This window comes from Cavia porcellus, unplaced genomic scaffold (assembly GCF_034190915.1).
Source record: "Cavia porcellus strain 051 isolate PalLab524CR breed Dunkin Hartley unplaced genomic scaffold, mCavPor4.1 scaffold_6, whole genome shotgun sequence".
Classification (NCBI taxonomy): Eukaryota; Metazoa; Chordata; class Mammalia; order Rodentia; family Caviidae; genus Cavia; species Cavia porcellus.
In genome coordinates, this window is record NW_026947489.1 from 52583902 (window position 1) to 52607698 (window position 23797).

General features: G+C 34.4%; 1 long non-coding RNA gene across 1 annotated transcript; it reads left to right on the forward strand.

Moving 5' to 3' along the window:
- Positions 1 to 481: 481 nt before the first annotated feature.
- LOC134476260 (uncharacterized) lies at positions 482 to 13443 on the forward strand. Its single transcript, XR_010047842.1, has 4 exons — positions 482 to 599; positions 7320 to 7413; positions 13031 to 13121; positions 13372 to 13443. It is a non-coding gene; the product is annotated as an uncharacterized LOC134476260 (long non-coding RNA).
- The last annotated feature ends 10354 nt before the right edge of the window (positions 13444 to 23797 follow it).

The window sequence follows — 23797 nt, forward strand, 5'->3', positions numbered from 1 at the left end:
TGCATAATGTATGACTGCATATGGCATTAGCTTATCCAAGGTCATACAAGGGTTTTGCTCACTTGCAAGGTCAAGGTCCTGTTTCAGTGCTCTGCTGAGCCTCTATCACATTTCAACGTGGACCACCCAGGTTTATTGCTTGTTCATCCTTAATTACAGAATGAATCCTAACTGACTAAAAGTATTCCACCTAGGACATTGCTTTCTCCTATGTCCAATGCCCTACTTACTGTGAAGGGAGAAAAATTATATTACAAGAAAGATATGTCTATGCATAATTACTAGATCAGAAGATAGCTGCAAACCCTCTATGTGTGTGTGTGTCTTTTCCTCTCTCCTTCTCTCTCTATTTCTGAAGCAGCTTTTTAAAAATCATCTTTCTCCCTTAATTTTATCCTGAGTGTGCATTTGAGGTGTTATAATCAGAAAGATTCCTTATTAATTTTCTCACAGGAAAAATGTGTCCCCTCACCCTGCTCCATGCCATTAGAGCTGATGGGAAGCCTTCAAACATGAGAGATTACGTGCTTCCATGGATTAACAATGGAGTGTTGCATGACTATCTCCTTCCTGCTCAAGGAAGAAGAATTTCTCTTTTGGTAAGAGGTAGAAAGAATCACTGAGAATTTCACTCTAAACTTTAGAATGTTAACTGTCTTTCTTGGCCATCACTAGCTTTTATGACGCAAAGAGGTCTGTAGAGTTGGGCTTCATACCTCCTAAAGGGCAAATGATTATGGAAATAGTCTTTCTTTTATGGCTACCTTGGTTGCTTGAACTGGGGACTTGCTCCAGTGTGTAGAAAAGGCTTTACACTCTCTTTCTTCTCCAAAGCTTTCTGAACAGTTAGCTAAGCAGTGGCTACAGACTGGACTCTCATGATACGACTGAAAAATTGAAGTTTTATTTTTCCACAGACATGATAAAAAATTAAAAAGGAGATGTAATGAAAGAGCTAATCCATGTAGATAGTCTTCATGGAAAAATATCTTTTTAGCTCAGGATTGGATGGTGAAATATAATTTTCAAGCATGCAAATAGGAGATGCTGCTGATGCCTTATGATTTATTAATAATAAAAAATGTAAATATGATAGCGGTATTGTTAATAATTTTTGATGTTAGAGATGATGCTGTTTCCAAATTTTTTTAAATTATTGTATACCTGATTAAACTTTGCAAAAATATATACCTTCTCTCTCTTTCAGTATATAAAAGAAACAATATTTAAATGGAATATAATTGATTTTGACTTGTTTAAACAAGGAGGTAAAATATGTAAATTTGATTCATCTATGATATCTTTGTTAGCGCATCAGAGTGAATTTTGTCCCTTATTTTTACCTTTATATTAAGTAGATAGAGAAAACTATCTTCTAGTTAATTATGTACCCCTTCTCCTTTTCTGTTCCTTTGGCTTACAGAACAATAAGACTATTATTCTGGGTTTACTGTTGTAAAATATTTTGGATGACAATATACAAAAAGGAGAAAAGACAAAAAAGGGTTATTTGTACAAAATGGAAGTCTAGAGAAATGAGTTAAAATATGTCTATGCATTTAAGAACTTTCTTATGACTAAATGATTGGATGCTACAATGTATAATTACTGTAAGTTTGAGAAAGTCTAAAGAACAAAATGCACAGTTAGTTGTAGAAATAGAGGTTAAATGCAATTCAAAATTGAGCATATTTTGGAAAATTAAGTATTTATAGTCCTACAAATGATTACTAGTATACTATGAGAGACATATTAAATAGAATATTTTGAATATTCAGTTAGAAATTAGAAGTTAAAACAAGTAGATATAACTAAAGTTCCAGTCATATTTGCGCTTTTTGTTCTGAATTATGCTTGAATATTTAGGTAAAGCCTTTAAAAAGTTAGTAGATATTGATCAAACAGTTTTGGGGGTACCTTAGATCAGAATACATTCTGGATCTCACCACAATTCAAATATTTTGGAGTAGGGATATAGCTAAGCGGTATAGTACTTGTCTAGAATGTTCAAGGCTATCATCTGTAGCACTAAAAGTAATTCAAGTATTTTGTCAAAAAATACTCTTTAGAAAATGAAAATTACACTGTATTTCACATATTGTGTAATAACAGTGCTGTATATCTTTAAACAAGCCATCTTTCACCAGTTAGCTGAAAAGAATTGAAATGTGATCTTTAATTAACCCTTTGTTATAAGGTGTTTTGTGTAAATGGAAAACCTGATGTGTAGATGTTAAAAACATTCAGAATTTATGGAGAAGTGAGCAAAACCAGAAGGAAAGACCAAAGGTTCTGAAAGTCCATCTTCAGTTCCCTGTAAACCTCTATTGACCTTACAGTAATTACTCTTTCCCCCGTTAACTGACAAAATAGCACTCTTCCTCTGTAGTCTGTTTGGACAACCTGTATAATGATATGGTACAGTGATTCCATTTTCTCATTGTGATGCATGCTTTTAAAAACCCATTGCTCACAGAGAGATTTAAACTGTTTGCTAAAATCTTTCCCAAAGATGATTTGGTTTTAAACTACATTAATGCTGAAGTAAAACATATCCCATGTCCAGGGAAGTCATTCTGTGATGAAGCTTAAGAGTGCTTGCTAAGGTAATTGAGTCAAATGGTGGTTTTTATCCCCAAGTGAAATTACTTCCACTGCACAGAGAATAAGGCATCAGAAAATTTATCTGACACTCCTGGTAGCTCAGCAGTGACACTGATATTGAGTGACACATTTGCCATAAGGGAAGGATCATTTCTCCTTAGAACACTCCGTATTTGTTAATTAAATGATAATTTAAGGATGCATCGACTTTATGAATATAAAGTACTAGCCCAGTAGAGGTTCATATTTACCTGCCATCCTTTTTTAGGAAAGATTTTCACGGGCTCAGTGAGCCCATTGCATGCTGCCAATTGACATATTTAGGGATTGCTTTATCCAGCATTTAACACTGTGCTTAAGTAACTGTGTTAGATTCATGGTAAAACACAGTAAATACAACAGCTTTCATCCTTACTTGTGGAGGATGAAAACTCATTGTTTTCTCTTCACTAGACACACTTTTCCTGCGGAATTCTGCGCACTCAAACTCCTAGGTGATGGGCCACAGTAATTACTCATACTTCTCTTAGCACTCTATTGACAGTTCCTGACATGTTTTATGCTTAAATTTGACCATCATTGATTTCTGTTTCTGGTTTGGCACTATTATTCAAACTCAGTGAGATTTCTAAATAACAGCACAGAATCCCCGAATTATTCTCTGAAATATAAGCTCCATGAGGATGGAGAGCTTTGTTTATTTTATCCACCATATATCCTAATGGTTCATATAGTACCTGGTACATAGTAGGTGCTAATAATTACATTTAGATTGACTAAATTAACAGCATAGATGAGTAAAAGAAAATATATATATACTTACAATAATATGACCATTGAAATAATATACAATGGACAAATGATAAACAGTGTGACATACAGAATATACTTCATAAGCCTACTAAAAACTGGGAAATATCTTGTTTCTCATTTTAATTGATACTTGTCTTGCTTTATGCCATCTAGTTTCTTATGTTGGGAACATTCTCACAGGAAAGTCTCATTTTTAATAGTCTCATTGTTTATGTCAGTGGCCCCCAAATCTGATGCAATTATGGATGACCAAATCTAGGGTTTATGATTGGCTCGCTGTCTAGAGCTTGGATTGGTGGTTTCAGTGCTACATCCACCTAGGGGTGGAGCCAGCATATAGTGTAATGATGGGAAGAAGTTGTCTCTTTTCCAGGTTTCTGTCTTGCGGTTTGAGTATGGACTGAAACCTCCAAGAACTGAAAAAATAAATCTTTTTATCCCTAACTTTGGGCGTCAGGTATTTTGTCTCAACAATGAGAAAAAAGTAAATAAATCCGATACATACACATATAACACACCAACACAGAATTGTCAAGCTAGTGGCTGTTTTTATGTGAAACAATATATTAGAGCAAATAAATGCTGAAACTGTCAAAAAGAATTTTATACAAGGCAAAAGTATATGCATTAAAATTTATAAATGACTTTAAAAGTCTAACTTTGTAATTAAATTTCTAATTTATCATTTTCAATAATTTGATCATTTGTACAGTGACTTTATAGTTCTTCTGGAGCTACTATTAAATACATTATATTCTTATTCAATATTATGAAATACATATATCTTCAACAGAGATACATTTTTCTAATTCATACAAAATATTGACTGGGTCACTGCCTAGTTCTTCGAATGTTTCTCACTAAAAATAATACTTGCTGTAGGATTTAAACAATACTGTTTATGTGGTTAATGGCATTTTCTTCTATGGGTATTTTGATAATTTAAGAAATAGTGAAATATCGTTGTCCCTAAGATTATATCAAACTCATCTGCAAAATCCATCTAACTTCTGATGTTTTCTTTGGGATAAGATTTTAAAAAATAGTCTCAATAAGTTTTTAGTTCTAAACTACACATTTTTATGACCAGTATTTACATTTTGTAATTCTCTAGGAATTTGCTTATTTTATTTAAGTTTTTTAGATAGATGGATATTGAGATGGTCAAAATTTCTTCTTGCCTCTCTATTTTATGACATGAACTGAAAGAAAATTAACTTACAACGGACTCCACATATTTCAAGTAAACAGCTCATAAATTTTGACATATATTTACTTCTGTGATACTCATTACCACAATCAAAGTAACAAATATTAGCCCTAGCTTCCCAAAGATGTGTGTCTCCAGGAGACTAACTTATCAATTTGGGGGGAAAGTCTTGCTATTTTGACTGGCATTTCCTCATGCTTACAAACCAAACTGGGAGAATGGTGCCTTAATGATACTGAGTTTCCTAACCCTTGGGCATCATGACAGCTTTCTATTCATCTAAATCTGTCTTTGTCAGCTCTCTTTGTAGTTCTCAGTGTAAAACTTTTGAAAATATTTCATTAGATTTATGCCTAAGTTATATTTTGTGATGTCACTGTGATATATTTTAAAAATCTGATTTCCCAGTTTTTTGAGTACTAAAGTATAAGAAAACAACTAATTTTTGCTAAATTTACATTTTAGTACTTGTAGCAGTTTTGCAGTTTCTCTGCCATTTTCATTACAACTATATTATGTCAAATAGCAATGGTTTTATTTCTTTTTTCTTATTTTTGTTTTTTAAATTGCCTTACAACATAAACCAGAACCTTCAGCACTATGTTAAATAGAGGTTGCAAATATGAATATCTTTCCTTGTTCCCCATTTTAGTTTATGATTACATGTGATGTTATCTATCAGCTGTCATTTTGAGGTAGATTTGTGCTGTTCCTAATTTGCTGAGTGGTCCTTTCCTTTCATCATGAATGCTTTTTGAATTCATCTATTGAAAAATCTTTGTGTATTTTTCCTTCCTTCTATCAGTATGGTAACTGTGTTTGTAGCTTTTTGAATACTTCATCAACTTTACATTCTCTAGTATATTCAACGTAGTCATGTTCCGATTTACTAGGTGGAATACTGAGTCTGCCTCATAATACTTTAAAAGGTTTTCTGCATCTATATTTATGAGCAATATTTGTGTCAATTTTTGATAATGTCTTTGGCATTGGTATTAAAATATTTTTCTTTAATCTTTCTTAAACACAACAAATGTTTGTGTCATTCTGTTATTTCAATGTTTGATAGGATTAATGACTAAAACCTACGTGGATCTGAAGTTTTCTTTCAGATTATTTTGTCCATCTATCTTGGTAAATGTATTACAGGAACTGGAGAAAATGTACATTCTTCAGGTGTTGGATGCAGTAATCCATAAACTCAGTTCTAGGTAGTTAATGACATTGTTCAGATTTAATCTTTGCTACTGTTTCATCTAGTTTTCTTGTTAATTGCTGAGAGCGATATTAATATTTTACTATATCTATAAAATTTCTATTTCTCTTCGGAACTCTTTCATCTTTTCCTTCTTATGTTTTGGAATTCTTAGGAACACACATTTATAATTATCACAAGTTTCTAATAATTACACCTTTTACAATTATTGTTTTTCTTTATTATTGGTATTGAACTTTGTATTGAAGTCTATTGCTTTTAATGTTACAACAGCTACTTTAGTTTTCTTACAGTTGCAGTTGTATATAAGTATGTTGTATGTGATACTATGTACTTTGAACTCATTTGCATATTATTTTAAATATGTCCCTTACAGGTAGTATGTAGTTGTTTTTTTTTAATATTTCCTCCTCATTTTTCCATTAAAGAGAGAAGTATTTAGACCAATAACATTTCATAAAAATGTCATAATGGTAGGTATATAATTTTGTTTCATTTATCTTTTCTGCTTTCTCTTTTTTCTTTTCTTCTTTGTACCATTTTCCTGCCTCCAACTTTTGTCCTTCTTAAGATTATTTTGCTATTTGGGATCATTTGTGATTCCATATAAACTTTAAGAACATGTTTTGATTGCTGTTAAAATTCCTTTAGAATTTTGATAGGGATTGCATTGAATGTACTTAATGAGTTCTTAATTTCAAATTTTATTCTTGTGTTGTAAGTTTTCCATTTAGTTCCTTTTTATGTGTTCTACTTTTATAGTTTTAATCCCCCCCCCTCTGTCTCTCTCTCTTTCTCCCTCTCTCTCTCTTTCTCTCTTTGTACCTGGAATTGAACTCATGACCTCATGCTTGCCAGGCAGGCACCATGCCACTGAGCCCCTATAATTCCTTTTTTCTTTCATGTTAACTATTTTACCTCATTTCAGGGTTCATATTTGTAATAGCTGCTTTAATTGCTTTTGTTAGATAATTTGACAATGTGCTCATTTTGGGATTATTTCTGTGAGAATGGCCTACCTTTGCCTCTTTTTATAGATGTTGAGTAATTTTGCATTTTACAGTATTTTTAATATTCCTTTGTGTAAGCTATGGGTTTATCTCCAGTCCTCTGGATAATGTTCATATTTTTGCTCTGGGGGGGCAAGGGACGCAAGTTTGTTCAGTGAGTCTTGTCTCTCATCTTGTGTGTGGTGTTAAAATCATGGGTAGACCGGGCTGGGGATTTAGTTTAGCAGCATAAGTGCCTACCATGCAACTATGTGGTCATGAGTTTGATCCCTGGTATCTAAATAAAGAAAGAAAGAAAGAAAGAAAGAAAATCTCTGGTTTGAGTGTATCCCATTCATGAATAGTTCAGGAAGTGGGTGGATATTTGTTTGAATTCATGTGTGCAGTTTACAAGGCATTCTCTTTTTAAACTGTGCTCTTTTTATCTACACTTTTTAATACCTCCCCTTCTGTCCTGTGCTCACAGGAGCTTTCCCTGACTCCACTAGCAAGAATGATAGTGGTTTCTTTTGAAGAAGAGCTGAGGGGCAGCTCCTCTCCAAGATCCTGTCCCGTTTTGGGTAAGTTCATTTAAGGAAAAAGCTCAATGAACTTATTCCCATATAGGTTGAGTCCTTTAATGCTGTTTCCCTTTTAAACTTTCTTTTGGTTTTCTGTAAGATATAAAGATGAAATCAGGAAGAGAAATGGGACACAGGAGGTTCATATCACTGCATGTCATCTTCCTTCTCATACATCACCCCTCCTGTGAACATTTGATAAATTGCTTCTCAGCCTGCAGTGGTTTTACCTGTATGGGCCTTGATGTTAAACAGAATTTGGGTTATCCATGACATCTTACCAAGTCACACTGAAGAACATCTGTTGATCTCAACAGCAGTTTTCTTTACCATACTTTTATTTTGATTTGGTTTTCATAGCAGTTGGTACGGATTAAAAACTGGTGGTCAACTTAACACCAGCTGAATCAAATGAGCATGGTGCTGAGCATAGGTGGCCCACCTGAGGAAAGTTGTCAGCATAAACAGAGACATGGAGAAGAAGAGCTAGGCATTCTGGGTTCTCCTAAATGTTACTGTTTTAAGCTGTTGGTTCTCCTGGAGGAGCTCATCATGACTAGCTTCCCCAGTGTGAGTTAGACCTACCAGCACAGCTCCTTCACCCCACTGGCATAGACTTTCTAGCTTCCACCACTGAACTTTGAGCCCTCTCAGCACAGATCCATAAAACAGACTGGCATGAATACTTGTTGTGGGCTCTAAACCTCCAGTTGAGCTTGTGTGAGCCACTGTCATAGGTCTTCATCTGGACTCATGCAGGACATTTCTGTGGGATTCAGGCCCTTGGCTGAATATTTTGGGTCTTTAGTGCTGTGGACAGATTTCCTACCTTTTTTATGTGTAACTTTGTGTGACCATCATAAAATAATATTATAAATTCTGTGTTCTGATTGTAAGTGTTCTCCTCACAACCCCTGACTCCAACAGCACTATAGATACTTTTTGGTATATATCAGTTATTCCTTCGATATAATAGACTTCTCAGAGTTTGTCAAATATTTTCCTAGTAAAATATAAAATTTTGAAGTCGGATGTGAGTCTGAGGTCTTCTGATTAATTCTTTTTCTATGACACTTTAAATTTCTTCTTTTTGAATTATTCTTAAAGAGCTAAATTATTCTTAAAGAGAATTATTCTTAATTCTCTGAATGATTAAAAATAAAGCTTTTCTCACCTACTTCAGCATTAAATACTGTTTCAAAAAATTGAATAAAATGCAAGTAGAAATTTTCACAGACATACATACTATGAAAAAATCTACTTAAAATTAGAGAAAATGATTGTATATATTTGCAATAGGCCAATTTTCGGATGGAATTTGAATGCAGAAATTAAAACCAATGAATAAATTATGATAATACTGTCTTTGGTTTCCTTAGGTCAAAGAAAGGGGGGAAAAAGAAAAATGAAGTTAAATGTTATAAAAAACTTTCCTATTTTAAAGCTGTAGAACTAAATATTAAAATTATTTGCATGAGATCTACCTCTCCTTGCCAGCCACTGCCATCAGAAGGCTTGCTTCATGTATGTAGCCAGCACTGGCAGGGAGACATAGCCAGTTAAGCCCTGTGAACCCATAGGTCACCACTGGAGACCCTTGTTTTCTTTGGGCAGCCAGCACTCACTGGGAGAATCACACAAACACACCCTTGCGTGCCTTCCTCTATTGGGTGAGTCCTGAAGTAGACACACAGGCTGAGAGAATAAATAGCCTCAGCACCACACACCTCTGGCCATCAAGGAAGCCCCAGTGTAGTTGTATGAATCTGGAGAAGATCACCCTATACCCTGCTACCTCCCTGGGACCCCAAGGATCTGGCACATCCCCTATACTGTGGAGGGGTAGCCAATGTGGGAAGTGCCTGGGACCTCACAACTGGTTTATTGGGAGGAACCCAGAAGAATGTCAAATGAAGGAGCAAAAGGCAACCTCAGACCTCCAGCCCACACTGAACAAGTCTGGGAGATACAGTCATGTAAGAAATGGAACTCAAAAACATGTGATCTCTGAAAGGATAGCAGCTGAAGTAAAGAAATGGCTTCATAAGTTTGTAAAAGCAGTCAAAGTAAAAATAATGTCTCAGGTAAAGGGAGAAATCACAAACATAATGGAAGAATTTCTCAGCATACCTAAAGAAGACATAGATAAAAAAGAAGAGCATAGGACAATGAAGAAAACCTTGAATGAACAATATAGGAAGGAACTACAATGCATGAAACAGATTCAAAGAGATATCCAGGAAATTAAAAAGCCAATCAAAACCTGTTAAAACTCCTTGAAAGACACTGAAGATAGATTTTGAGATCTATAAGGCATGATCACAGCTAGCAATCATGAAAGGAAAGATCTTTTAAAAATAACAAAGAACCAGGAAATAAGGATTCGGTGGCTGAAAAACAATACAATAATAATTGAAGAATTGTAGGCATCGGTGAAGAAACAGGTGTCAACACAAGTAAAATGAAAAGACTGTTTATAGAAGTAATACAAGAAAACTTCCTAAATATGGGGAAAGGACCTGGCATAGATAAGAGAGGCATATAAAACTCCAGCTAGTTACAACCAAAATAAATTGACACCAAGACATATAATAATCAAAATTACAGAAATTCAGCACAACAACAGAATATTAAAAGCTGTTAGAGAGAAGAGACAGACGACCTATAAAGGAAAACCCATTAGAATCATAGCAGACTTGTCAACACAATCATCAAAACAAGAAGAATTTGGAGTTAAGGGTTTCAAATCCTGAAACAAAACAACTTCTAATCCAGATTGATGTACCCTGTAAAACTGTCTTTCAAAATTGATGGAGGGGGTCATGGATTTAGCTCAGTGGCATCAGCACCTTTCTGGCAAGCATGAGGTTGTGGATTCAACCTTAAGTACAAAAAAATACTTCCATGATAAAGAACAGTGAAGGAATTCATGATTATGAAACCAACCCTACAGAGGGTGCTAAAGGATATTCTAGATAGAAATAAAGATGATTCTGGTTCCAGGAAGAACAACAGAGGAGGATCACCAAACAGAACAGGCAATATAACGCAGGGGAAAAGTGGAGGGACAACAGCAGGAGGATAGCATGGCGTAGATAAATCAATGCATACTGGTTGTAACCATTAATGTGGATGGCCTCAATTCACTAGTAAAAAGGAGAGTGAGTCAAGAAACAAGATCCATCAATATGCTGTATACAAGAAAAACATTTAACTTGAAAAGAAATCCATAGACTGAAAATCAAAGGAGAGAAAACACTTGTTCTATGTGATAGGAGAACAGAAAAAAGTAAGAGTAACTTGCCCATGAGCCACAGAATGAATAAGAAATGTTATTTTCATACAGTGGAAAGCTCCCTAGGTATAACATAGGATAATCTCGAGGCTCTTGTAGGTAAATGGTGCAACTGGAGATCATACTTATTGGTGAAATGATTTGGATTGATACCGGTGAACACTGAGTTATCTCCCTAGCATAAAAACTGAAGGAGTAAGTGGGATGCAAAAAAAGCACAATAGATATTATGAAAGTGACAGGGGAGGAAAGGCTTAGGAGGGGAAGGTGCTAACCATTATTAATTCCTTATTGTAGTATATTGACCTCTTGTATCATTTGCATAACTTTCTTAGGTCTGGTTTTGTTCTATTTTGTTTTATTACATTTCACTGTGTATGATGGCATGGGCAACTATGTTGAACATAACGACATGTATTATAGCAACCATTGTTGATTTCCTATTAATTTTGTTTTGAAGTCCTGTAATGCTTTCATTCTTTTGTTTTGATTGGTTTTAGTCTGTTCTCTATTGTTTGATTTCATAATGTGTGACAGTATGGACAGCTATTTTGAAGAAAACAAGAGGCCTTGTGGTAGCCATTGTTGATTTCCTATTGTCTTGCTCTGAAGTTCCATAATGCTTTCATTCTTTTGTTTTGATTGGTTTTGTTCTATTATGTTTGTTTTGCTTTATTTTATTGTTTGTGATGGTATGAAGAGCTATTTTGTAGAAAAAGAGAGACATTTTGATTTCCTGTAGTCTTGTTTTGAAGTCCTGTGTTGCTTGCATTGTTCTATTCTGAATTGCTTGTTCTGTTTTTCTTTGTTTTGTTTTATCCTCTTTAAAATAAAAAAAATCAAATAAATAAAAAAGTGTGTGCATGGAAGTTTATTATACAACAAATGACTTTCATTTTAGAGAAATATTATTGGTAGATAAAGAACTACCATTTGATGTTGATTATATTCAGTGGATAGAACTTATCCTGTTATATCATACTGTTTTTTTTAATGTCTTAAGAAGAAAGATTCGGCAGTTCTGATACTTCGTCCCTTATACTTCCTTTTATATACATCCATAGATGCAGCCAAGGAGTGGTAAATATTTTTGAAATGAAGAAAACATCCTGCAAAGCTTTTAGGTTGATTTACTTCTTATATAGAAATACAGTAGATTTTGTAGGGCTTATACCTACCATCCTTTTTTACATTAAAAGAAAAATTCCCTTTCCTGTGTCCCTAATGAAGTCAAACTCGCAGTGTTCAGAGTGCCACGCACCACAACTCTGCTTTGACTACATATGGATGGAAGGGACTGAGCAGAAGGTAACGCTACCGTGCAAATTCTTTTGTATTCACTTTTCTTCCCAGAGAGGTGTGAAACCATGTTTGGTAGAACAGGATTTTTAGGCTTTACACCAATGGCTTGTAATGTTTAGCTTCAGAAATGCCCTGGGAAGAGCGTCTCTGGCTCCACATGGTTGATGTGCCTCAGTCACCTGGGCACTCTGCCAGAGTGAGTTTAGATTAAATGAACAGGGCACCATCCCCACCTGGGTGCAGAAAAACATCAAACATATGTGCAGTCAGTGAAGCATGTTACTAAGAAAAAAAGCAGCATCTGAAGATGGAAGCAAGTGATAACCACAGAATTAAACAAGTACAGGGGAAATTTCTGATACCGTGTAAATTACATTTCTGTTTATACATCTATCCCTCAATACATTATATTTCTATGATATGTAATTATGTGTGTGTATAGATATAATCAGTATCTATATATCCCCGAAAAGCTATATATGTTTAGCAGACAAAAAAGAAGAAAGATTTCTTTTCTCTTATGGACAAGGAAATTGGCCCAGGTATACATATTCATCTTTAATATGAGTGGAAGATCTTAATATATTTTTGGGAAAAAGCATATCTTCTTTCCCTCAAAAAGAAGTGTTTTATCAGGTATATATTTGTATCAGAGAAAATGAGTCAAATTTCCACTTAAAATTCAGTGTATGTGGTAGGGATTACAGATTTGATTGGCAACAAAATTTCCTACAAATTATAAATCTCAATGAATTTGGCATATTTTGGGTCATTTTAAACACCTCTCTCTCTTTCTCTCTCTTTTAGTTTTTAAAAGAAAACAGACTCTTCAGTCATAAATGACTAAATCATTTTTCATCTAACCTTACCATTTGGACAATTTCTCTGTTACGTATTTATTGTTATAAGGTCTTATAAGGCCTTATAATGTCAAATTCCCTGGTACAGTCTAAAGCTTCAGAAAAAGAATTTCTGTGATAAGTGCCTATTGTGTAAAACTATTTCTACTTTTACTGACAGTTCATGTGTGATTACCGACAATTTTGGCAATGGACACAGTGATGAAGAAACAGTATTACTTTGGCTATGTCAGCACAGGACTAAGCACACAGTAAGTGTTTATATAAAGTCAAACAGGAGATTTTTTTATAAGAAAATCCATTTCCTCAAGAACAGGTAAAGAGAAATAAATGTACATTAACCACATACTTTTTTGTGCATTATTGTATAGACTGACAGAAAATATTTTCTGTGAATTTAGGAAAGGTGTAATTTTTATTGCCTTATAAGTAAAAATGTTGTCCCAGAGGGTCTTTCAATAATTCCAGTACAAATACATTTGTATTTTTTTATTACTACAGGTTTCCAGTATCTAATCAACACAGTCATCCCGGGATGTTTGTACGTGTACATAACACATCTGAATTCTTTTGGTAATTTCCTTTCCTTTCCTCTCTCTCCAACCTTCTTTTCCCTGCAAGTTTGCAAAATCCCTATTTCTAGTTTTTTTTTTTCATTCTTTAAATCCCCTTTCCCCTTCTCTCCCCTCCCACTCGTTGTTCCCCTTCCCATTTGAATAAACTTTCCTATGTCTAGCTTCTATTTTGCTCATCATTCATACTTTGAGTTTCTCAAACAAGAGAAACAATGTGACATTTAAACTTGCCTGTTTGATTTATTTCACTTAAGACTATGGTCTTGAAGTAAATTTATTTACATGAAAATATCTTACATTTCTCTTTCTTTACAGCAGAGTAGTATTCCATTGTATATAAATACCACATTTTCTTTATGCATTAATCCATTAATGAGCAAGTGGGCTATTTCCAAGATTTCACTGCTATATATTGTGCTGTTATAAATATGGTTAAGTGGGCATCCCTTTTTGTTAACTTTGACTGTTTTCAGGAGATATCCAAAAGGAGACTAACTGGGCCACATGGAATTTCTAGTTTTAATTTTTTGAGGAACATCTATACAGATTTCTATAGTGGTTGCACCAATTTGCATTTTCACCAATTAACTTTTCACATACTGTTTTTATATACAAAATTATTGGGGTAAATCTAAACATGTCTCATGTGTTAAAAACCAACAAAATTGTATTCTAATTTGGAGGGCCAACTTAGTTTGCCTAATAGGAGGAGGAATTAAATAACAATAGAGACAAGGGATCAATTTGTTGCAAAATTCTGGTGACAGTTGATCATGAATTTGACCAATTTCAATAGATTAGAATTCATATATGTACTTACATATATCTAAGTAATTTCTTAGTAAGTTTTCATAAGCACTTTCGCACTGTCAGTTACAGCACCCTGATAGTGTAAGAATTATTGCACTAAATTTACAGATGAAGAAACTAAGACTTGAACCTCAAAATGGCTCTGAGGTTCAGTCTTTTTCTCAAAGCACACACCTGTGGAACATTGAGAAATGGCATTGGAAAACAAAACTGTGCACAATTTGCAACCAGTGATTTTTCCTTTGGGTCACCCTCGTTTATTCAGGCATTGTCTTGTTATCCTCATCTGTCATCACAACCAGTTTCTGTATCCTTTTTATTCTAGGGCTCACAAAGGTCACTAGGAAGCATGTTTATAATTTCATGTTCCTAACATTTCCTTAGTTAAGTTTTCCTAATGAATATGTTGGGAAAAATGTTTCTCTGCTGGACAAAGTTGTCAAAAATACATATAATCCAGTTTCTTCCCACACATTGGTTAAAATAATGGCAGTTAAATGCTAAACCTATTCTGGCATTTTCTCTGTACCATCACAGTTTTTACTTGGTTTTTCTTAGTGTCTTCATTTCTCAAGGTCTCTTCAGCTCAATGGAAAGAATAGAAACTTAGAGGTCATTAATTTCTCTTCATTAGAGCTCTTGTCTAAGATCTTTAAATAAATAATTTAAAACTTGAGCCAACTGTTTAGAAGTTGTTTCTAATCACATGGCTCAACTTTTGCCTTAATAAGAAACTTGTACACTGACTGTTCTTTGAAATCCGTAAAAGAGCTTATGGGAGACTTAATGTTTTTTTTATCTTAGGCCAAAAGTGATTCTAACTATTTACAAGTGCAGACGGGAATAGATAAGTGCTGTACCTTCAGTTCACATATTGTATCTTATAAGTAATATTCATTTATTATTTTGTCTGATAATTATCGAACATCAAGCAGCATGGTAGTAGAGATACAATAGGAGACATGATCCACCTTTTTGCATGGTACATATTTGAATTATTATTTGTAAACCCCACTAGAATTCAAGCCTTATAAGACCTGGTCTTTTGTGTTGTTTATTGCTATCTCTTGCTACTAGGATAATTCTTGGGATATAGTTGTTTAATAAATATCTGTTGACTGGGTGAGTAATATAAGCCAGTAATAATAGGGATGTATTAGAGGAAATGATCAAAACTAAATGTTAATGAAATAGATGAGATAATTTTCAAATTGTGATTCTTACTATTAAAAAAATAACTCTTAAGTGACCAAGAGAATGGAGACAAGAGATTCTTCAGATAACACGATCAGAGGAGTCTCCAAAGGGATGATTCTTCCTTTCTTGAAAACCGAAGATCTCAAGAAAAAGGAGGCAGGAATGATCCACAGAAAGAGGAGAGGGGAGACTGCTATAGCCTGACCCAACACACAGGAAGCCCGAGGAGAGAGCCTGACCTGCTCATGGACTTGACGGGCATGGGTTGGCGAGAGAGAATAAAGGACACAGAGGCACCTTACAGGGCCAGTTATTCAAGGACCTCACCTTGTAGCCTAGGGTAAAGGAGAGGATGCTGTCTGAGGTGGTAGGATGCCATTCACTATTGCTGGTTGTCAACCTGTTACATGTTCATTTTTGCTTACTGACAAAATCCTGGTTTTGTTGAGGGCAGAGGTGTTACTAAAAAAAATGAACCAATAGGCAAGATTCATTGTAATCCTCAGGCTTTCTAGATGCAGGAGAGCCCTGTGGTGTCTATCTAATGACACACAAGTGGAAAATGTTTTAGTGGTGCTCAGAGAACTTTTGTTTTCAGGTAAAAGGTGCAACTATGACTATTCTGTCCTACCCTGAGAACTTGTGATGCTACAAACTAAAGCCATCCACCCTCTTTTGATGAGGGGAAATGGAATAAACAATTGCAGAGGAATCTTTAGCTGCTGAACCATGTGAGAGGCTTCAACATTATGAAAGATATGATATAAGAGAAACGAATCTTATATTTAAAGCAACTGGTAGTCAGATTTTGGCTTGCTTATTGCTCTGTGCATTTTGGATGGTTACAGTGACATCTAGGCAAAAGCTGCCAGTTCAAAGGACTGCACTGAACATGAATTAAAGAGGGAAGGATATTTGACAGATCAATGTCTTGTAAAGACAGGAAGAGATTAAATTAAACAATAGGAATTATTTTTTTTATTTGCAGAAAAAATGGATTCAAAGGATGAGGAACAGACATGCCAGGCTCTTTGGATTTCTCTGCTTCAGCTTCATCGCTGTAGAATGAAAGGGCTTGGACAGAATGACCTCCGTGGTTCCATTTAGTTCTGCAGGTCTGTGTTTATAATAACAGCCCTATTTCTTCTGTGAGTCTGGATGTTATATAAATGTAGGGACATTGATTCCTGGATGAGAAGAGAAGAGTGTATGTGTCCTCAGTTTTCTTCCTCCAATCAATGAAGTTGAGGAGAGGAGCACCGGGAGCCAGCGAGGGTCAGACTGAAATTGTACAGCATGAATTATTCATGGCTTAGGGCTTCAGTGCTTTGGGTTTCCTCCAAAAGTGCTCTTCCAGAGGATCAGAAGTAGATGGTGAACTGCACAGGGGACTCTGACAACCTTGGCAGAAAAAGAATTAAAGTGCAAGGTAGAGATGTATGTCTATGGCAAATAAGAATAACAAGTATTGGCATTTTTGAGTAGTGTCTACAGATTTACAAAAAACTGATATAGTCTTCTGTGAACTTCTAGCATTACTTTTCCTTTATAATCATTTTTCTTTGATTTAGTGGCATTTGCACTTGGATATAAACTTCTGCTGGTTAGGTGTTGTAAATATTGTCTCCTCCTCTACATTTATTTTTATAGCTTTCAGTGGGCATAACGTTAATTATTAACATAATTTGGTTTATGAAAGAAACTATTTTATTATATTTAGTGCTTGTGATTCTAAGAACTTGCCTGTTTGTTTTTAATGATAATATGTTATCATCTAGATTATAGTTTTATCATTTTACAATAAACACATGTCAGTAATATACAAAATATACAAATGTGAATTATATATAAAATATAAATATATAAAAAGTACACAAATATGAATTCTATACAAACTAATTGCATATATTTATATGTCTATTTTCATGTATGTATGTACCCATCTATCTGCTTATTTGTCTGTATTTTTATAATTGACCTGAAATTCATTACTATAGATGGAAATAAACCCTTTTGAAGTTTGCTAAGATTTTACTTTGTTTCTCTCCTTAACAGAAATGGATGCTATAATTTATGAAATACTTTTTTGTGCAGCACTTTCATGGCTATATTTTTGTTCTTTATGCTCATAAAGAGTTTTTAGAACTAAAAGCACCCTGTACTCCTGAAATAAATGCAATTATAATCTTATCTTTTATTTTTATATGGTTGGACTTGTTTTGCCAGTATTTTGCTTAATATTTCCATTTATGTCATTGGCACATTATGTTGCATCTTTAAAGAAGTTGGAAAGTGTTCTCTCCTTTGTTCTTGTAGGAAGCATTTGTGAGGGAATTGAATTTCTTCTTCCTACACACAGGTAGAATTCACTTTGGCCTAGAGTTTTCTTTATGGAAGTTTTATAATTATAGATCCAGGACGTTTAATAGACACTCTCTTGTTCAGTTATTTATTCATTCTTTGTGCTAGTCTTTGTAAACTATATTTTAAAAACAGTTTAGCCATTTTATTTAAATTTTTGAATTTACTTGTACATATGTTACATAGTATCTTGTTCTTAATGCTGAGAAATGTAATGATGTTATATAACGGTTTAAAAAATATCTAATTTTTTCTTTCCTGTGGTGTTGAGAAGGGAACCTGGGGTCTCATACACACTGGTCAACCACTGTACCACTCAGCTGTACCTGCAGTGCTAGAGGCCAAAGTTTGTCAATTTTTAAAAGTTTTCCCAACAATTTATAAATCTGAAAATTTTGTCAAAGTGGCAACTGTTTCTTTTTAAATTAATTAATCAAATTTTCCAGTGAAGACATTTAGGCCTAGAATTTTACTGAAGAAATTATTCTCTAAACTGAAATGAGATGTGAAATATGTACAGTTTCCTTTACAGTTTCCACTTGTTGAATGTTCTTGACAATTAAGTTACTTTCTTACAATGACTTGCAAATTTTGAATGTTTAGATCACTATTTTGTGCTTCTCTTAAATGTTGACATCCTTCTATCTTGTGCCTTTTGCTTTGTGTATGTTAATGTTTTCTCTAAGATTATGATATAATAAATTAAGATTAAGTATATTAATTATTTTATTACAACTTTTCTTATGATGCTTGCTTTGAAACCTGTATCCTTGTATCCAATCCTGCATAAAAACTATTTTCTTGTGAACTTATTGTTTTGGTCCTAGAGAGAAAAAATGTTTTCTAAGACAATCAAAGCTAATGATCAAGACCATAATGGGTCTTAATTTTATTTAAAGTCATAAAGAGAAGAATTTGATTTAAAAGCCAGAATTTGTAATACAGATAATAGTAATTACACTGCATGTTACTAATCCATACTTATCATAGAATTTTGCTCTTATCTTTTCCTATTGCTCAGCAGTTCTGATACCTGAGAATCATAAAATATTCATTAAATAAATAGTTTTATTCTCCTACTTCCTTACTCACTAACACAAAGCAGATTCCATGGAGATAAACTATGAGGCTCAGGTAGATTTTCTGAACCCAGCAAATATAATGTGTAAAATGCTTAAAAATCTTAGGATGAAAACATTTAGAGTAGATTAAACATGTGAGGAAATATAGGCTATTATCAACATGGTTTTATGCTCATAAATTGATTCAGTACAAATAAAATAATGAATGTATTTCTGCCTCCATAGATTAGCCTTAACACAAAATAATTTGAGATTCTGAAGATTTTACCTAGTGTAGGGAGTTGAAGACAGGCAAATTGCATGGGACTAATATGTCAAAAACATGCTACTTATTTGATTCCAAAATAAGCATATTAACAAACCAACAAACAGAGAATTTTCTCTGTGTAGTTTACGATAGGAATTGTGAGTTCAGAGATTCCTCCAGGTAGTTTACTTCTGAATTTACTGCTGTGTCATATCAGCCTTTGTCTGTTCCCTCCACCTTCGCTCTTCTTCTTGACCCTTTTCTGCCCTTGGGATACCCTCTCCTGGAACTGACCTCTCTTGTGTGTTTTCCCCTTTTATTCCTTTCCCATAGTACCACCACTGGCTGATAAAGCTCCTCCCAGCATTCTATCTGGTTTCTCAAAGAATGTTTAAAAAGAAACTTTTCTAGTAGGCCTAAAAAAAAAAAAAATCACATTATATATTTGTTTTTCTTTAAATGATTGAAAACATTTTTTTATTTTGCTATCTAAAATATTCACTTTTAACTTGCATTTAAATGAGTTTTCTCTTCCTATATGGAAAGGGAATAGCTTCTTCTCAAATCTTCCCATCCTCTTCTCTAACAGCCAAAGGATGAAAGGATGTATTTCCAATTAGGCAGACTTTCTTGGAGCAATTAATGCAGACTCTGACCCAACCCAGACACTGTAACTGTGAGAGACCACATTTACTTAGTAAATTAAATATCAGCAGTGGTTGCTTTACAGCAATCAAATTATAAATCCAATAGTTATCTGAAACGAAGAATAAAATAAAACTCAGCCCCCTAATTTTCTAATAAAGTACTAATCACCCCGGTAAGCCTTCAACAGAGTTGTGAAGGAATCACCCACAGTAATCCTCTCCCTAATGGATTTCTGGCACTATCAGATCCCAAGCATTTCATGACCATCGCCTGCGTTTAAATATTTCCTAATCCTGCCCTAGGAGATGCTTGCGCAATTCGAAATACGCAGAGGCTCAGAGGACTTTTTATGTGTTGAGGAGCTGTGAGTGCCCATGTTTTAAATAGGCAACGGTACGCCTTTCACTTTATCTTCTTCTTGCCATAAATATCAGACTCTATAATTAAAAGCATCAAGCTGGAGTACGAAATAGACGGTGCTTCTCCCTAACATACAACTTTGAAGAAAAAATCGGTGTAAAGCAAGGGAAGTGCGCTCTGTGATTCTGTGCTCTGGGGCGGCCGCGCAGCAAGCATGATTGGGATTATAAATTTGCTGGCTCGGCAGGAAGGGATGCGCCTATTAACCGAAACCAGCTGTTTGGAAAAAAAAGCTATGCCCAATGTAGCGAAAGATGTCTTAATGTAGCTCTGGGCCACATTTGTTATGCTAAAAAAAATTTATTTTAGAAACTATCAACTCCATTCAATTATTAAAATTTCTGTAAATTTATGCAACACAAAGAAATGGTAAGAACAGCTCATCCAGAGTAAATCAATCTCTATTGTTTAACGACTCCTATCTTGCACCAGCAGGCGTTGGTAGGCTCTCTAAATTGCTATTTTTCCGCCCTGGCCTATTCAAGGAAATAATTTAATCAGGTAGTAGGACATGTTTGTGTTCTCCTTTGTAAGACTGACCAGCTGTTAGCTAGGTCTTTGAGAGCTTTACTTGCACGCTGAGAACGGGGAAATTGCCTTTAGAGTGAAGGTTAGGATTAGGGACCTCGATGTAATAAATTAATATCCTTCTACATTTGAATAAAATTATGTAGCAATTTGTGGGCAATATTTAACTTAATAATGAAAACCACACACAAACAGAAAAAAAAGTTTTAGAGGCAATATCTAGGACCCAGAAGATAACATTCTTAATGTGAAGCGTTGGAATGTCTTCATTTCCAGAGTGATCTCATTCACTTTGTCATCTGTTTTTACTGAGAAGCTACTGATGACCAGAGAAAAGTGTAGGCACATTTGATACAACATCCCGTACGAAAGCCTTCTTTTGACTCCCTTGAGGGGCTGAGGTAATCAGTGATTTATCACTATAAAGCACTGTGGAGCTACTCAGAAGATTATAGGGCAAGAGAGCAGAGGAAGAGAACTTAAAGAGGCAATTGGCTTAGCCTTGGTAGGGCTTGTATATGTAAATGGATAGTGTGGGATGCGTGTGTGTGCATGTGTGTGTACCCACATAGGTACTCTTGATTCAGGAAGAGACTTTGAAATGAGAATTGAAATATAATTGGGTTCATTTAATTTAATTTGGTGGATAATTAGGGAAAGGGATTCTGAAAGAAGGGTTCAGCATCGACAGAAGCATCTAAGCAATTATGAATTTATGTAGTTCCTTTAAATAGGGCAGAGTACTGGGCTCGAAATTCATGCAAAGCGCTATTCCAGAAAAGCTTTGTAGCAAACGCCAAAAGTTTGAAATTCGACCTTTGAAAGGGTCACATTAGGTAGACTGAGAGGTTTCAGTGCCCCTGCTCTCTCAAGATACTTGTCAGCATGGAGGGTTAGAACATGGGTGAAATTTTGACCTTTAAATATCTTTAAGGTAAAGGACAAAAGTGTTAAATATAGTTAAATATGGAAATAAGATATTTTCTGGAAGAATAGATGAATTTAGCAATTTAAAAAAATAGCTATGTGGATAATGAATTTAAAACCTCTTTGGTTATCCAGTCATCTATTTTTTCCAGATGTAACATAGAAGTTAAGATATTGTTTAACTCTGACTTACAATATTTCGTGTATTCTGTACCTCCTCTTAATCATTAGATTTAAGACTCATAAATTTATTATAACAAATATTGATTAAAATTCTATTGTATATGTCTCTGTCCTGTTAGATAAGTAAAGACAGCAAACAAAAATTTTATCATACAACGAATTACACTCTGACCTTTCTTTTCCCATAACCAATTTTCACATATCCATATCTTGGATTTTATTATTATAGGTGGATGGCATACTTACTGCATCAGAGAAATCCAGGAGCTAACATGTTTATTCAGTATCTCACTTATCAATGATACTATCAAATAATTGGATAATATTTTATTCTGAGTATTCACTGAATCTCAATATTAATTAAAGAAATATTTCCCTTTAAATTTATCAATCATTTAAAACAATCACATTTTGCTACCCGCAGCATATCATTGCACATTCAATATCAATTTCATTATTTGCACATATTAAAATGTGATTTTAACAGATGGTAACTGACAACTCTGCACTTTGAGAGAGAAAAACCTTTGTGTGTTTTCCTTTTCAATGTACACAGACTTAGCTTGTTTTTTATACGCGAATAAGCTTATTTTCTTCTTCAAACTTAAATTCTAGTCTGCTCTGTGTGGACTTCTTTCCCCAAAATAATTTTATTAACTGTTGTGTAGATTTATAACTTAAATAGCATAACAGAGACTTCAAGTCCTTACGGGAGATGCTTCAATAATTTCTTTGATACTTTTGTTACATATTAATTGTACTAATTAGGAGAAAAATAGCATTAAATGCACAGACAAGAAAAAAGTAAATGTTAGAATAAAGCATTGATTACAGTCTATTGCTTTGACTTCCATTTTGAATGCAAGAGGTCAAACAGCATGTGAATCTGCTGTTGTTTCAAATTTATTTTAAAAGCTAACATTTTAATGCACAATGCTTAGAAAATTTAAAGTTCCAATTTTCTAGGCTATAAAAAACCTTATCTTTATTTTGAAATTACATTTAACATGATTAGAATGTATATCATAAATGTACTACCCCAGTAATGTAAATTTTTGAATTTTAGATGTTTAAGTTTTGCCCATTTCAATAATTCTCTGACCTTATTTTTTTTTTTCCAAATAAAAGAGGAAAGCAACATTTAAATCTGCAAGAAAATTACATAGTACACTCTTAGTTTTCACAATCTGGGCCAATTTGAAGTGGCACTCAGTTACTGCATTCAATCAATGATCATTAAGTGCATTTCATGAATTGAATAAAAGAATCCAAAGCTGTGTATACTTGGGTGACATCCAGAGTGTTCCTGTGCATAACACACCTTGATGAGCTTCCCTCGTAGATAAAGAAGAGAGAACCAGTGCATTTATAGTCTGAGTCAGCCACATGTCCCTCTCTGAGATAAAGCTTAAGCTGTGGCAACTTATTTAAAGGGTAGAGAGAGTAACAGACTGGCCTCAGGGAGACTGAAGAGGAATTTGCCTTTTTGCCAGTGCTGGATCATGAAGCTCTGGTGGGTGATTCTCTCTCCCCTAACAAAAATAACAGTAATCAAAGCAATTCATATGACCTGATAGCCAGTGGTGAAGCATTTGCTGTGCTGTTTTGTAAGAGGTCACATCTTTCAATCTATCTGAAGCATGTTTAGTGTCTACCTTGCAGAGATAAGGAAACAGGTTTATGAGATTTGCCAAAATGTAGCAGAGGAATTAGAATATGAGGTTCTGTATTTACCCACTTAGCTTGTGCTGTCATTCACCCTGGCAGCTCTCTTCTCGACAAACCCATGCTCATCTTTCTATATGCCACCTTTCAATTGGGAAGCATGCCCCTGTCCCTTTCTTTTTTTTTTTATACTTCTTCAAAGTCTCTAATGTCTTCGAGGAGTTTTCTATCTGTGTTACAGTCTGATTTTCGGGGGATGTGAGAGTGTTAATTGCGATATGCAA